We start from the raw sequence: 14,587 nt of genomic DNA on the forward strand, positions 1-14,587 counted from the left end.
AATGGAGGTGCTTAATCCTGCAGTTTCTGATGGTTGGTTGAATGCAGCTGCTAATGTGGATCTTGCATGCGGATGGGGGTTGTCAGTCCTTACTGGGTTCCTCTCTACCACTGCCTTTCTCTGCTGTGATACTCACATGTGAATGCCTAGAAACTTGTTTTATGCAGTTAAATGGGTTATTTTGCTGTCTCAGTGCCCTACCACTATATGTGACTGTAGTGGTAGTCATCTGTATGAATATTGAAAAATGTTTGGATGTTGATGTATGCTAGGGCTTTTCTACTGTCCTTTCTCTCTTATAGCCTTGGTGTAGAATAGGGGAAGAAAACCAGAGTTATTACTTTGTCATAAAACTTTGGAAAACATCTGAAAGAGTGGTACCCCTATATTGTGTGTGTTACTGCCCATGTGATACATGGTTTATTCCCCTCTGTCAGTTGTGAGATAATTGTGAAAGGAAATCCAAATATAAACTTTAGTTATTGTAGCTGGTGGAAAGCAAAAAAAAAAAAAAAAGCCAATAGATAAAATACACTGTGCACAGCATTGTTTTCAAATCCTTCCCACTAACTACCCTGGCACATTGCAAAGGACTGTTAGATGAAAGGGAGCTTTTTCTGCCCATTCTGGTGCCGGGCAGTTTCGTACCCTCAGTTTCTGCCACTGAAATCAGCCGTGCTACACCATGCAGAGTAGAAGTTCTGCATCATAACTAAATCCAGCACTCTGTCTTGAAACTCAGACGAGAGAAATCAAGGTGTGCCGGTGTCTCCAGCACAGACCTCATGCTCTGAGGGGCATGTGTGAGGCCGGAGCCGTTTCCCCCAAATCCTTCTGCATCTGAGTGATTTAGCTCCGTGCAAACAGGCAAAGCATTTGGGCTTCTGCCTGATTAAATAAGTCCTCATTTGTCACATCCAAAGTGCCTTTGCCTCAACTTGCATCATCATGGGAACCAGTTTAAATAACTTAAAGCTTTCTCCAGATATGTCTCACTATCTCAGCTACATTTTTCAATGCCGAACACCCTCAGCTTTTTGGGAGCTGAGAACATTCTGATATATTAAAGACTTTCTTTGCCATGTTAAAAATACTGAATATATTCAAGTGAATACACTATTAGGAGAAAAAAAAGCACATTCTTTTGCTTTTAAAGCCAAAATATTCTTGTTCATTTCAGAAAGCTGATAGGTATGTGGGGCCAAATTGGCTGCTGAGACAGACACAGGAATAACTTCTATTTAATGCAATTTTACTCTCTAGTCAGACCACAAACTTTATCCTGTGAATTGATAAGAAATACTAATGAGCTTATACAACTTTGAACAGAAAACTCGAAGGGTCATGTCTAGATTTCGGACCAGAAACTTCTCTGAGAGCAGCTGGTGAGAGCATTGCACATTGCAGAGTGTTCCCACCTCATTTCACGCCATGGCCACAGCGGAGGGGCAGACAGACCAACGCCATGGCCTCCTGAGGCACGTGTTTAGCTTGCTTTCATACTGTTGCAACACAACAGGCAGTGTTCAGTGGTGAGGTAATCAGATGTGCCCTCTTGAATCTGTAGAAAATAAGTTGAAACACTGGCAGGTAGGTACATTATTACGATCCTGGGGCTGCTCATGAAATAGTGTTGACTTTCATTCTGGCTCACCATTAGCAGTATTTCCTTTCCCTGAGCTGGTAATAAAAACATTTCCCATAGTTTTCAAAAGGCAGGGGAAACAGTCAATGAAGAACTGAAAGCTAGCTAATCCACTGACTCTGGAGTAGTAATGTTATTCCCCCCGCCCCGCCCCCCCCGGGAATTTACCTCTTCCTGCCTTACATTAATCTCTCGGCAAGAAACTGCATTATAGGAAAGCATTCCCACTGTTTTGGCATGGCTGCTAGATTTCTGGCTTGTTCTGGGAGTATCATTTTGGTAACGTAGGAAAGGAGCAGTGTGATCTTTGGAGGAAGAGGAACTCTAAGGGAAGGGGAGTGATCTTAAATGTTGTATTTTAGTGAAAGCAGGCTTTGTCCTGCATGACAATTATTTGAATCATAAAAAGTTTACTTAAAGTCTGTCATGGTAAGTAATGCATGCCTTCTGTTTCCTTCCTGTGAAAGTATCCAAGCATGCTATTTAATTCTCCCCCGCAGCGCAAGGGGTGGTGTGGGACTGACGCAGTGTTACCTGTCCTGGGCACAGGAAGAAATGAGCTCAACGGTGGGATTTCAGCCCTGCTCTGTGCCACCTGCCATGTCTGGCACCAGCACTGTCTGGGCAGGGGTGCAGCTGGGACGGTGGGTAGTGGAGGCTCGGATGAGGGAGAGGGGCAGAGCTGTGGGCTGGGGCAGCCCTGGGAGTGGGGGGTTTACGGGGGCCAGGGGGTCTCCCCCACTGCTGCCCTGCCTTCCAAGTGCAGAAGCAGGCATGAACTGCTGTGGAGTCTTCTCCTGCTCCCTGTCTTGTTTCAGGCATGAGAAAAACCCAACTTCTATTGCTTTTGATTTAGTCAGAACTGCCCTCAAATTATAGGAGTGTTTTAAAAAAGTGAGGCCTTTGGGAAGCAGCAAAGTGAATGTGGAAGAGAGCAAAAGGTTTTATTAAGTGCAATTCAACAGTGTGACCCCACCCCTATTTACCTAGGGGTATTACCTGCTCTTTCATATCCAACCAGTTTAAAAATGCTTTTGGAGACAAGTATTCCCATGTCTTGTGTGCCACCAGTGGGAGCAGATGGGCTCTTCCAGAAGCTCCGGTGTACTGAAAGCGGTACTCCATGGCAAACTGGAGCTGCCTGGTGTGTCACTTAGTGTTCACTACAGGTGTTCGATTTACTCCTGGAACAGGAGCAAAACCAGGATTCACAGCAAATGCTTAACTTGCACAGAGATCCTCTTTCATCCTGACCAATTTCCTTCAAATGTCACAAACTTTGCGACAGCTGCATGACACAGGCTTTTATGTAAAAGAAATTGCTGAAAGCTCTCTCAGGTTTAATGCTTTCCACTGGTCCTGTCAGCCTACATTGACACCTGCATGAAGGAGGAAAATGGCAAATACCTACAATTTCCACCTTCTCAGAGTGAGATTTGCCAGGTCTGCAATAGGAGAAGGGCTGCATACATGGGTTCTTTGTAGCCGCATATAGTGACTGCCATGCAACAGAATTTCATGTAGAAGCTGTGACATACTGGATGTGTTTGGAGCCTGGCAGGTGTGTGGGTGCTGAGTGGGACGATGCTGCAAGCCACAGCCCCGCGGCTGTCCCCACAACTGCCTGTCAGCGAACCTAGGGGAACTGCCACTCTGCAAACTCCTGTCCTGCAGGAGACACAAGGTACTTTGATACCAGTTTGTGTTGCAGTGAAAGTATATATGCCAGTGACTCCCTTTTCCCCACACAAACTACTGTAGGAGCTCAGTAACTCTTCCACCTGAGCCTAGACCCTGCCTGTGATCTCCCCACTGTCTGTAACCTCCAGGAAGCCATGGATACAAGTTTCAGCAATACACAAGCCCTTGATCATCCCATCCAAATGCAAAAGGTGTTTCTTCCTGTCTCCAACCCTTGCCAAGGGCACCTGGGTGAAGGCAGACTCTGGACAAAGACTGTGGGGATGCTGGGAGGGGGAGAATGTGCCCCTTCTGTAATGGGCACCATTGCAGGTGCAGGGCCACTGCTTGATCTGTGGGCAGACATGCTGTGCCCCCTCCTTCCTTCCTTCTATAAATGTTTTTCTCCTTGATTAGTGGTCTGCCTCACCACTTCTGTTTGAATGGCCTAACTTAGAGCAGAACTACAAATTTGCATCCCTACAGCCAGCTCAATGTCCTTAATTATATGTGTCTTCATATGTCTAAGGAAAATTTCAGGTTTGAAAATGGATGGAGAGAGGAAAGGTTTCTATATTTGTAGGGCTATGCATTTTTCCCATGTAGTGTTTCCTGTAAAGACATCTGAGGCTGATTCTCATTTATAGTAAGGCTGCTTTACAGGCATACAAGACAGCTTGAAGCAGGAATAATGGTGTTTTCTGGCAAAGCAAGAGGACTGGCAGAAACGGGGAACCCATCAGAGTTCTGATGTCCAAGTGCACTGGCCCTGTTCTGAGATATGGTCACTGGAACCACCTCCACCCTCCCTGCATGGGATGCTCAGATGTGCTTCTCATGGAAGTCACATTTGTAACAGTGAAGGAGACATCTTGCGTATCTTGAATTTGAGAGAGGGATAAAAGAGGAGAACCCCACCAAAAACACAAACTAGTAAAAATTCTTTGCTGTAAAGTGTTCATCAGAGTGTTCGGTACAAGCTTCCTATTGTACCTGGCCCTTTGAGCAGTCTTTGACCATGCAAGAATATCACACTAAGATGTGGCTTTGTATTGTCTGCTTCTCAAACATGATACGTTTCCTGGGCTTGCTTATAGTACCTGCACAGATACTTTTTTTTTTTCCTTTTAGATTTTTCCATAAATAATTTGTGCAAAGGTCACCAGCTACAAACTGTTTCCCTTTTGAGAATATGTGTAGTATTTGCCCATTCCAGTAAGCTTCCTACAAGAAAGTCACAGTTCAATCTTATCTAGAATGAAAAGGAAACATGAAAAGCTTACACAGCTTTCTGCTTGCTTTTAATGCATCAACCACAGTCTTTTCCATTTCCTCTGCTAAAACAAGGCTGGAAAAGTCATCAAGAAGATGCATTCATTCATTTAAAAAGATTGTTGTATCAGGAAATGAAATGGAAAAGTAATTTATTCTAGATACTTTCTGGTATTTTTTACTATGTAACATTCTGGGAGATGGTTCCTTTGCTTTGTCACCAGTTCAGTTTTGTCCAAGTCCCAAGCCAGACATCAATATTTCATATGCTTTATAGATGTCAACTGGTGGTGTTGGATCACTTATGGCCATTCTGGTATGGACATAATATCCTAGCAAATGATGAAAAGTACCTGCTGGCTAAACAAAAATACCAGATGCAGAGAACTTTTGTTCATTTACAAATGTATTGTAAAGAATGACAATACTTTCTTCCATTTTTCTTGTTATTGTCACATGTTGGCTGGAGAAGTGCTCTTAAGGCCACTCCGTGCCTTGTTACTAGACCTGAAAATGAAGACAAGTGCTGGGGAATTCAGCAGGTCTGATTTTACTCTTTTCATTAGTGGAAATCTAGGATATCATCATGGAAATCAGTGCAGTCAGTGGAAAACAAGTGTAAGTGAGCACAGAATTAATTGACTGTACATGAGAAATATAAGCAGCAGAACTGAGCAGTGACTGTACTTGATTGCCTTTGCCTTTGGCCCTGGTGTCCAAGGGGATGCCATCCCTTGGAACCAGCCCTGCACACCTGGCTGCAGTACTTAATGCACAGCAGGGTTTGGTCCCTGGGAGCTGGTGGGTGGCCTGAGGGAGTTGCCATCCCTGCTGCACCTGGGATCCCTTAGCACCCAGACAGAGGAAGGTGTGATCGTGACCTGGAACTATCCTAAGCTTTTCTCCTCTTCCAGCTCTGGGATCTCTCACTTTCCTAGAGGCAGATTATTTCCATATGACTCACTAATCCTCTAAAATTCATTTAGCAATGGTGTGAATCCTAGTGCAACTATGTCATCAGTGTGTTCACCTGAATGAATGTGTTCACCTGAATCAACTTGCATTTTAGAAGTAATACAATTCAATCTACCACAAAATACAAAGAGCTGCAAAAACGTATACCATTCCAACAACAATGTATATAAGTTATTAAATAATGATCTGATTTAAAAGAATATAAATGAAGACTTTAAGTAGGTCTTTTCTACATGCATATTATTCCTCATTAAAGAAAAATATGTAAAAAGGCCATTGGTAATGCAGTGGATTGGCCTGTCCCACAGAGCAAGGCATGATCTGGAGTCCCCTGTCCCACTAACTATGCTGCCTCCTCCACCCCGTTCGTGTCAGCACAGCTTCCTGCCTCGGCCCTTCAGGCCTCTGCCACCAGGACCGGTGCTGTGGTAGTGCCTGTGTGCTTACTCCACTGCGATGAGGTTAGAAATCAGCAACAAAAATACACTCCAGCACAGCTGCTTGATGCTTGCATTGGTCAGGCCAAGTGAACTATGCATGTTGGGGAAGACAAAATGGCCCTTCAGGCAGGAGATGTGCTGCTGCATTTGAAGAACTGCTGTCTGGTGCTGGTTTTAGACCTCCTTACAATGCTGGCTCCTGCTACCCTGAGGATGGTGTGGCAATATGTTTTACCTTTTTACACCAAATCTGTTTCACCCCAAGTAGCCCATGATGCAGCAAGGTACAACAGGCTGATACCTCAGTTTTTTCAGTTTCCACTTTTATTGGCCTGATACCTCAGTCTTTAAAGATTCAGACCTGTATTTTGATTACTACTGGAGTTTTCTCCATGCCGTTTCCCATATGTGACTTTCACGTTAAACAAAGGGAAGGTCTGGGTTCAGAGATTCCAGGTGAGGAGCAGGCAAAGGTCTTCTGTGGTGAAAACACAGCTCAGCCCAGAGGCTCCTGAGAGTGCAGTCCATCTGTCTCTGGATCCTCACACAAGGAAGCTGTAAATCAGTCCTGACTCCAAGGTCCTGGAAGTAAACTGCCCATGCTTCATTCTCCTTGAGAAAGCAAACACTGTCAGGTTCAGGGTGAGAAACCCTCTTTCTTCATAAAGATTGATGTCCTCCTAAATACACATGACATTGCTAAATTCTAAGTTAGGTATGTATCATCTTCCAGATTTAAAAGGGTTTGAAGTTGTTTGTATAAAGCTATGGAGTCTATAAACTAACCTTTCAAAGTTTTGGGGCACACTCTTACGCTCTTACAAATTTTTCTTCACTTGCATGACAGGCCTGCAAAAAAGGCCTGAAAGGTTCCAGTCCAGAGTAGCACCGAACAGTGGAACTAACAATCTCTAAACTGGTTGCATTTAACTAGAACAATTATAAAATCTTGTCTTAGTACCTAAAAAATCAAAGAAGGAAATGTATCTTTTTGGTAAATATTCATACTTACATGATCTCTGAGATCTTTCAAAGAAGCTGTTTCAACTGCTAGCATTTTCATGATAGTTTTGTGTTTGTTTGTTTGGTTTTTTTTCTCCCCCTTATGGTTTCTTAGGATTTTTATCCTATTCCTGTCACAGGCACACAAGTATTTCACCAAAATTGTCTGTGAATCTTCTTGCCCTGAGTTGTGCTCAGTTTCAGGTGGCGATGTGTGGCTGTTGATAACATGCTAGCAGCTATTGCTTCAGTTATGATGGCACAAAGAAGTGAAGAAGTAAAGTCTCCTTGGTTTTATTGAGGCTAAATCCAAAACACAACCAGCAAACACTGACCCGTCACTCCCCTCATGGGCATTTGCTGTTTATTATAAATATTTGTACATAAAACTGCAAAAGAGCTGAGACATGTTCCTGTGAGATGCCTCTGCAGAAAACAATATAAAATCTGTCTCTTTGAAAAGATAATCATAGACTGCAACTTTTTTTCTTAAATATTTTTATATGTGAAAGCAGTAGATAGCTTTTTGCAGGTAGAAATACTGGAGAAAATACAAGGTATTTGCTCAACTTGATTAAACCTGAAGTTAAACAGGATAATGTGTTTCAGTCACTGCTTACAAGGAGCTGGAGCTGTTAATAAATCTGCAGCTTGAAGTATTTCACTGTCAGCGTTGGGTGCTGGAATATTGTATGCAGTCCCTTAGCCTGTATCTCGTGGATGAGCTGCCACAGGGGTTTGTCTGGCAGTGCCACCAGTGCTGGGGACAGGCGGTGAAGGCAGGGAGTGATGGCTGTCTGCCCCAGCTCCTTGCCTGGGGAGGTGGCTGTGTGCCCCCTGTGCATGGGGATGGCAAGGCAGGAGCATCTGGCTCTGCACCACATCCAGACTCCTCTCTGGGGCATCAAAACATACAGATTTTACTCTCCAATTGTCTCTCCTAACTTATTTAGTGGTAGACTTTCCTCTGGAAAGGAGAGTCTGAAATGAGCCAACTTAAATTTGATCTTCCATCATTCAAACAAGGGGCTCATGAATATATCGTGTTTAGGCAAAAATGAAGGATTCCTAACCACTCTTGTTGAAGGGAAGACTTGCAAAATATGAGCTGTATTTCATGTATCATTCTAGAACATGGCTTGACTTGCTCTACTAAGAGACTAAAACTGATCCCCTAAATATCACTTATTTGTAAGTCTTTATTTTACTCCTTTACATACGAAACAGTACTCAGACAACACAAGCTCTCTGGTGGGAAATTTCCTAAGTGATTTGCTGTTCACCTCTCACGGTGAATTCCTACTGTAGCACATTCAGGCTTGCACACTTGCAAGCTAAAATAAAACTGAAAATACAACAAGAGGAAGCAGACCAAAATAAACCCCTGGTGTGGGATGACATTACCTGTCGTTGGGAAAGAAATTTAAGATTTTCATACAATTAGCTTTACTATTTCCTGAGCTAAATTGTGCTGTCAATAAACTGCATAGAAGTAACTTAACAGAAGTCAGAACATCTTGAGGAAAAAGAAAAAGAAAAAACCCAAGCCAACAACCCATAAGTACACGGGCAGGATAAAAGCTATTGTATGATTTGTCATGAGAACCAGCAAATGGAGAGAACTGTTTCTAATACTTTGAAAGTGTCTTGGGCAGCTATAATCCAGCTGGCTAAGCTGACTTAAATATGCTGGCTGGGGAAAGGGGAAGAAAGATTTGAATTGTGTTTTCTTAATTTTTATTCCGTCTCCACCACTAAATATGATGGGGGAGAAAAATTGTTTTAAAAACGTAGTCATAATTCCCTTCAAGTTAGCCGTGGCATGTTTCAGCCTCTGAATGACACCATTGGGTTGCATGCAAGTTCCACAATTTATTATTAAAATTAGTATTTTTATTAAGTTACTAAAAATTATTTTTCCCTTCTATTTTAATTCTCTATATGTAGTGCTATAGCCTAGTCTATAGTTAAGAAACTTTAGGTTGGTATGCAATATAGTTTAGGAATTGCCAGTGGGAGGGGAAAAAACCTCTGTATCATTAGAGTATGAAAAAGATGAAGTCTATGCTTGCATAAAACCGGGAGATAAAACACTGGATTTGTTTGCCAAATAAGTCTTTCATGTTTATGCTGAAATCTTTCATGAGATGTTATCAAAGTAGTCCAATAAGGCTATTGCATAAGGACAGCATAACTTAAAAAACAAAGCACATACAAGATGCAGCTATATGCATTGCTGTTCAGTTGTACAGCATTGCCTCCCATCATTACCTCTGTGTGCGTTCTTCCCCTTACACAGGAAAACTCAGCTGTCAGTGAAAGCACCAAACAAGATGCCAAACAATCTGATTCTACAGTTTTGTGCAGCACAGAGGGAAAAGAGCAGAAAGAGGCACAAGGCACATGGTCCAAGCTCCATGCAGGAGAGCGAAACACGAAAGAACAAGGTATGCAGTTATTCCTGGGACATGGTCAGGAGGTGCAGCTGAGCTAAATGGGAAAACTAAATGATTCCCTATTAGTAGATTATTCCTGGTTTTGTTTTAAAATTGAGTAGGAGTATCATTAGGGTGTAGTATATGGCTGTTTGTGGTTCTTTCAGACAGGTGAGCTCAGACAGACAACAGCAAGCCGGTGCTGTAGAGCCTGGTGTGGTAGACATGTCAATCTAAATAACTGAGAACTAAAAAAGCTATCATAATACAGCTGGTGGTGTTTGGGAGGATAATCTCTTCAGACTTAGGGAATACAGGACAAAAAAGAAGCCCAATGCAATCTGAAGTGCCACCATCCATCAAGTTCTTGCGTTTATAGCACTTGGAACTACACATCAACAGATGGGGAAGGAAACAATATTGTGTTAAACTCCCTGCTACAGCACTATGGTAGAGAAGGAATACAGATGCGAGGTTGCAAAGGGCCAGATTGCTGCACTGTGTTTGTCTGATATTATCACGGCAGAGAGCCATTCCTGGGCGAGAGGGGGAAGCCACTGAATGAGGTGAAACAAGACCATGAGTCTTTCATCCCATGGAGACCCAGAGCATTACTGATAGTGCCCAAGGAAGTCAGAAATTCAGGGGACAGACTAATGGCACAGCCACCATTTATCTCCAGCTGTCAGATTTACTGTAAGCTCTGAATGTGCCTCTGCAAAAAGTGCATTTCTGAAAGCAAGAGAGGATCTCGGTGGCACAAAACAACATTCAGTTTGAGATGATTGCCATATATAATGTTAACCATCAGCACTTGTTATGTTTTGTATGCATTTGATGCTCTGTTTAAAAATAACCAAGCGGTGCTGAGGGCTGGAGGATAACTAATGTACTCCCTGTGCTGTGCGTGCGTCCCTCTTCAACCACCTCCTGCATCCGCAGCCAGAAAGCACTGCAGGCTCCCATTAGTATCACATGTTTAGATCCTTCAAAAAACAAAATTGTTTGAATGATATCATTATGAGGGTTTTTTCCCTGTATTATTCTTCTGGGAAACACAAGCTGGGAGGATTAGTTAATATTTTAGAGTACAGGAGGTAAATCATCAGAGAGGTGTGTATAGACCGTGTAAGTTCAGAGCTGCTGCTGTTTAATGGGCTGTAGTCACACATCGCAGCATGAGTGTGTAATTGTCTCCCAAACTGGAGACTGAATCCCTAAAGATTCCTCTGCTACGCATTATGTCTCTAAACAAGAGACAGAAATACAATACGGTATTACCAAAGTAGATGATTCATTCTGATATGCTACTTAAAACATGCCAAGGACATTGCCTACAGCTCAGCCAAAAACTCCCTGTCTGAAATAAACATTGATCTGATGGAGTCCTGCATTAATTTTTAAAACATAGCAGCAGGGGGCAAGGAGGGCCAGGGTTCTTCACTGCGAACTAGCTGCCTACACAATAGGAATGAGATATATTTTCAGTGTTTACTGTTCTTTTTTTTTTTCTAAAGAATTCTCCCCAGAAACAGTGTTTGCGATGGTGAAGTTCTGAAGAATTCTAAGGTTTTTAAGGCTCTTCTTTCAGAATAATTAAGTTTTCAGTAAACAGTCTGGAAAAACACATTCTGCTTTGCACATTGCATGTAAGATTGCAGAAATGTATTTTTAGGGTGATGAGCTAAATTAACATCTGGCTCAATTGATATGTCAGCTGTATGACATGCATTTGGTCTGAATGTAGCCCACTGTATTTTTTTGCCCTCTGATTATGCAGTGGCATTTATCCTACATGCGTATAGCATGCAACCTACCCCTAACAGCTGAGGACGTCTTGGATTTTCAGTCATCTGGCATACTTGTAAGTTCTCCACATTTTTTTACTTTGCTTATAACTAATTACTCTGGATACAGCACAGGCTATTTATATGCTTTGTAAACACTCCCTCTTCCAAATGCTTTGTGGTATCGTTTTCTTCAGTGTCTTTATGGAAGATTGTCAAATGAGGGAAGCAGCTGAACTGGAGAGGCATAGGAAAGAGTGGAAAATAAATCCCCCCAACATCAACGAGGAAGTGATTGTCAGTGTTAGCAAATATTTCTCTGATAACTATTCTGTTAAATTATTTACAAATTTTGAATAATATGCTATGTGCTGCTATGCAAAATGAAGCTTCGCTTCTTTCCTGTCAGGCTGCCAAGTGAAGTAACTTCAGTGCGTAAAATCCTGTAGCGCAGAAGCAGCAGCCTTGGTGCCGCTGGGATTCTTCCCACTCCTTGTTGATGGTCTGACAGCAGTGATCGGACTTTTAATGCTCCTGCAGGCACCAGCATTTCCTCAAAAGTGTCAGTAAGATAAGAAAATGATCTTTTTTCTTAAAATAGATGCACGTCTTCATCTCTATGGATTAATACATTGCTCCAGTTTTGTGTGTAGGACAAGTTCGTGCTGGCCTGGCTGTTGCTAGTACTTGTCATTTCTTCTGGCAATCAGTATGAAGCCTGGAAGGAAGTTTCCTATTCCCACGTTTGCTAACTGAAGGCCTTCAAAATCTCTTCCATCCTCCAAAGTGCAGAAAATGGCATTGAGTGAAGGCACGGAGTCGCTGCTGGCTGCCAGAGGCATGTGTGAAATGCTCTTCTTCCCTGTGGCCAGGTTCCTGAAATCTGGAGTTCTTCCACAAAATTCATGAGTGTATTTGACAGTTATTGGGATTTTGCTAAGATGAACTGGATCTGGTAGAGATGATATTGCCAAAAGTGAACGTTATGCTCATATAAATAACTGTGTCACTAAAATATCCAGATGTATTTGAAGAGAGACTTTTATGTCTTGGAAAACTTAACACCTTTTGATTGCTGCTGTTTCCTCAGGAGACTGCTTTGAAAAATGTAGTGTTTTAAGACCTGTGAATACTCCAGATGAACTGGCCAAACTTTAACAGGAAGGGTCCGTTTTATGGTCAACCTCATACTGCCCCAGCTATGCCAGTAAATGACAAAAAATAAAACAGCAAAACAAAAAAAAAACCAACCAACAAACCCCATACCCAAAAGACAAACACTTCCCCTCCCCTCAAAGAAAAACCAACCCAAAACCCACCTGAAAAACAACAACAAAACTTGCAAATAACATTAATCTTGGGGAAATCATTTTCTAATTAATAATGTCACTTCAACAATAATGCAAATCATCTGCAAACATCTGGGGATATTTGTCCAACTTCTCCAACTTCTTAATGTGTATTTAAACTATAAATACTGTTTCTGAGGTAAGGAAGGTTACAGTTGCAATTCTTTGTAAAGGAATAAAATACTAATTTTGTTGAAAATTTTTATTGGAATCCATTTTGTTCCAACAGGCAAGTAAGAATGCTGTTATATTTACATGTGTAACTTTGAAATCATTGCAAGTTAGCTATTATGAGAGAATACTTTGATTTGAAAAAGAGCAGCTAGCTTACATGTGTTGGCCGACCAATTTAAAGCAAAGCTAAACATCTGATAACCATAAATGCTATTTTTTGTATGCACATTCTAATGCCATAAGTACTTAAGACAAAAAAGTGGTTGCCAAGCTATAAAGTAGAAAAAGAACAAACTATAGATTTTTTTGAGGTTTTTTTCTCTTATTGATTTTAGAGACGTCTACATTTTGATCTGTGTGAACATCTGTCTTGGCTGAATGCTTTCAGAAAACTTTAAACAGCTCCAGTAGTTTCTGAAGGGAGGTAAAGTATATTGTTGTGCCTGTGTTTGAAAACGGAGATTGAGGTAGGTTTTGGCATCTCCTGCTTCAAAGGAAGCAGCTAAAATCTGGCAGTGCAGGTCATTGTGCCAGCCTGGTGTCTCTTGCCTTGCGATTACAATTCACAGGTTGTGAGCCTTTCAAAAAGCAGCAGTTCACCAGTGTCCAGGAGAGACACTGCAGGTCTCACGCCTACGCTTCCTGGAGGTCCCAGGGTGCAATGCCCATCTGTCTCTGGAGCACCAGAAGATTGAAGCCCTGTGAAAAATAATCCACGATCCTGTAAGGACTCTAGTGTGCAATGTGAGGTTGCAAACAGAAGTTAATGCTGGTACTTCTACAAGTTCTGGACTTCTCCACCTTGATGATGCTCATTCATTAAACTGTTGCACGTGTGTTTGGGTCAACGTGGTGCAGTTACTCATATCATCTGTTGTTCAGTTTTGACTATGTCTAAGCCAACACCAGATAACTAACAACTGCAAGCTTTCTACGGCTCTCTGTAATAAGAACAATCCAGGCACATCTGGCTTGATGAACTGGTTTGATCCAAGCAGAAAAAAAAGGCTCATCTTTCAGATGTATTCATAATTTTTCTATAATTCTGACATGACATGAGTGGGGAGGAGGGAAGGGCTGCTCTGAAATAATTCTGTGAAAGACCTAGTCCTTTACTTTGCTGCAAGAGTAGTTCTCACTCACACAACTAATCAAGTTTAAGTAACTGAAGAACAGGATCAACATTTCATACCTAAAAATAAGGTGATGAAAATAGCCTATTAAAAATACGATGCTATATTGGAGGTACAGCTGTATGGGATTTACAAAAATTAATTATATTACTATTGTAAAACTATCAGCATTGAAGTTAGTGCCAGTGTATTTTGGTCTTGGACTCCACATATTCATCTGTCTGGTATTTTCAGAAGAAGCAATCTACTTGAAGTCTCTTTCTCTATAGAAAATTTTCCCTGCCATTATACATGCCTGATCTAGAATTCTTAATTTGGAAATTAAATGTTCATCATACAAAAATACCATGTTGTACTTGAGAATACTTTTGGCTTTCTTCTTAAATCCAGAGATTCCAAGAAAACAAACAACAATAAGCCCCATTTTTTTTTTTCCTTTACTGGGAGATAGAGTACTGAAGAAGTCCAAGGATGACTTACTCATGAAAAAAAAAGTGTCAAATAGCAATATCAATGAAAACAGAATTGGTGCTAATACCTACTGAGTCTGGAAACTCCCATTTTGACAAATGTCATCAGCAAATGTTGTTAGGTTTAAACTACTGAATTGTTCTGCATGATTTAGGTATGCTGTGTGGTAAGAGACTCAGGATATTTTAAAACCACTAGAGAGAACTGGTGGGAAGTTGGAGGAA

The sequence above is a fragment of the Chlamydotis macqueenii genome, chromosome 8 (genome assembly GCF_036417535.1).
Source record: "Chlamydotis macqueenii isolate bChlMac1 chromosome 8, bChlMac1.mat, whole genome shotgun sequence".
Taxonomy (NCBI): domain Eukaryota; kingdom Metazoa; phylum Chordata; class Aves; order Otidiformes; family Otididae; genus Chlamydotis; species Chlamydotis macqueenii.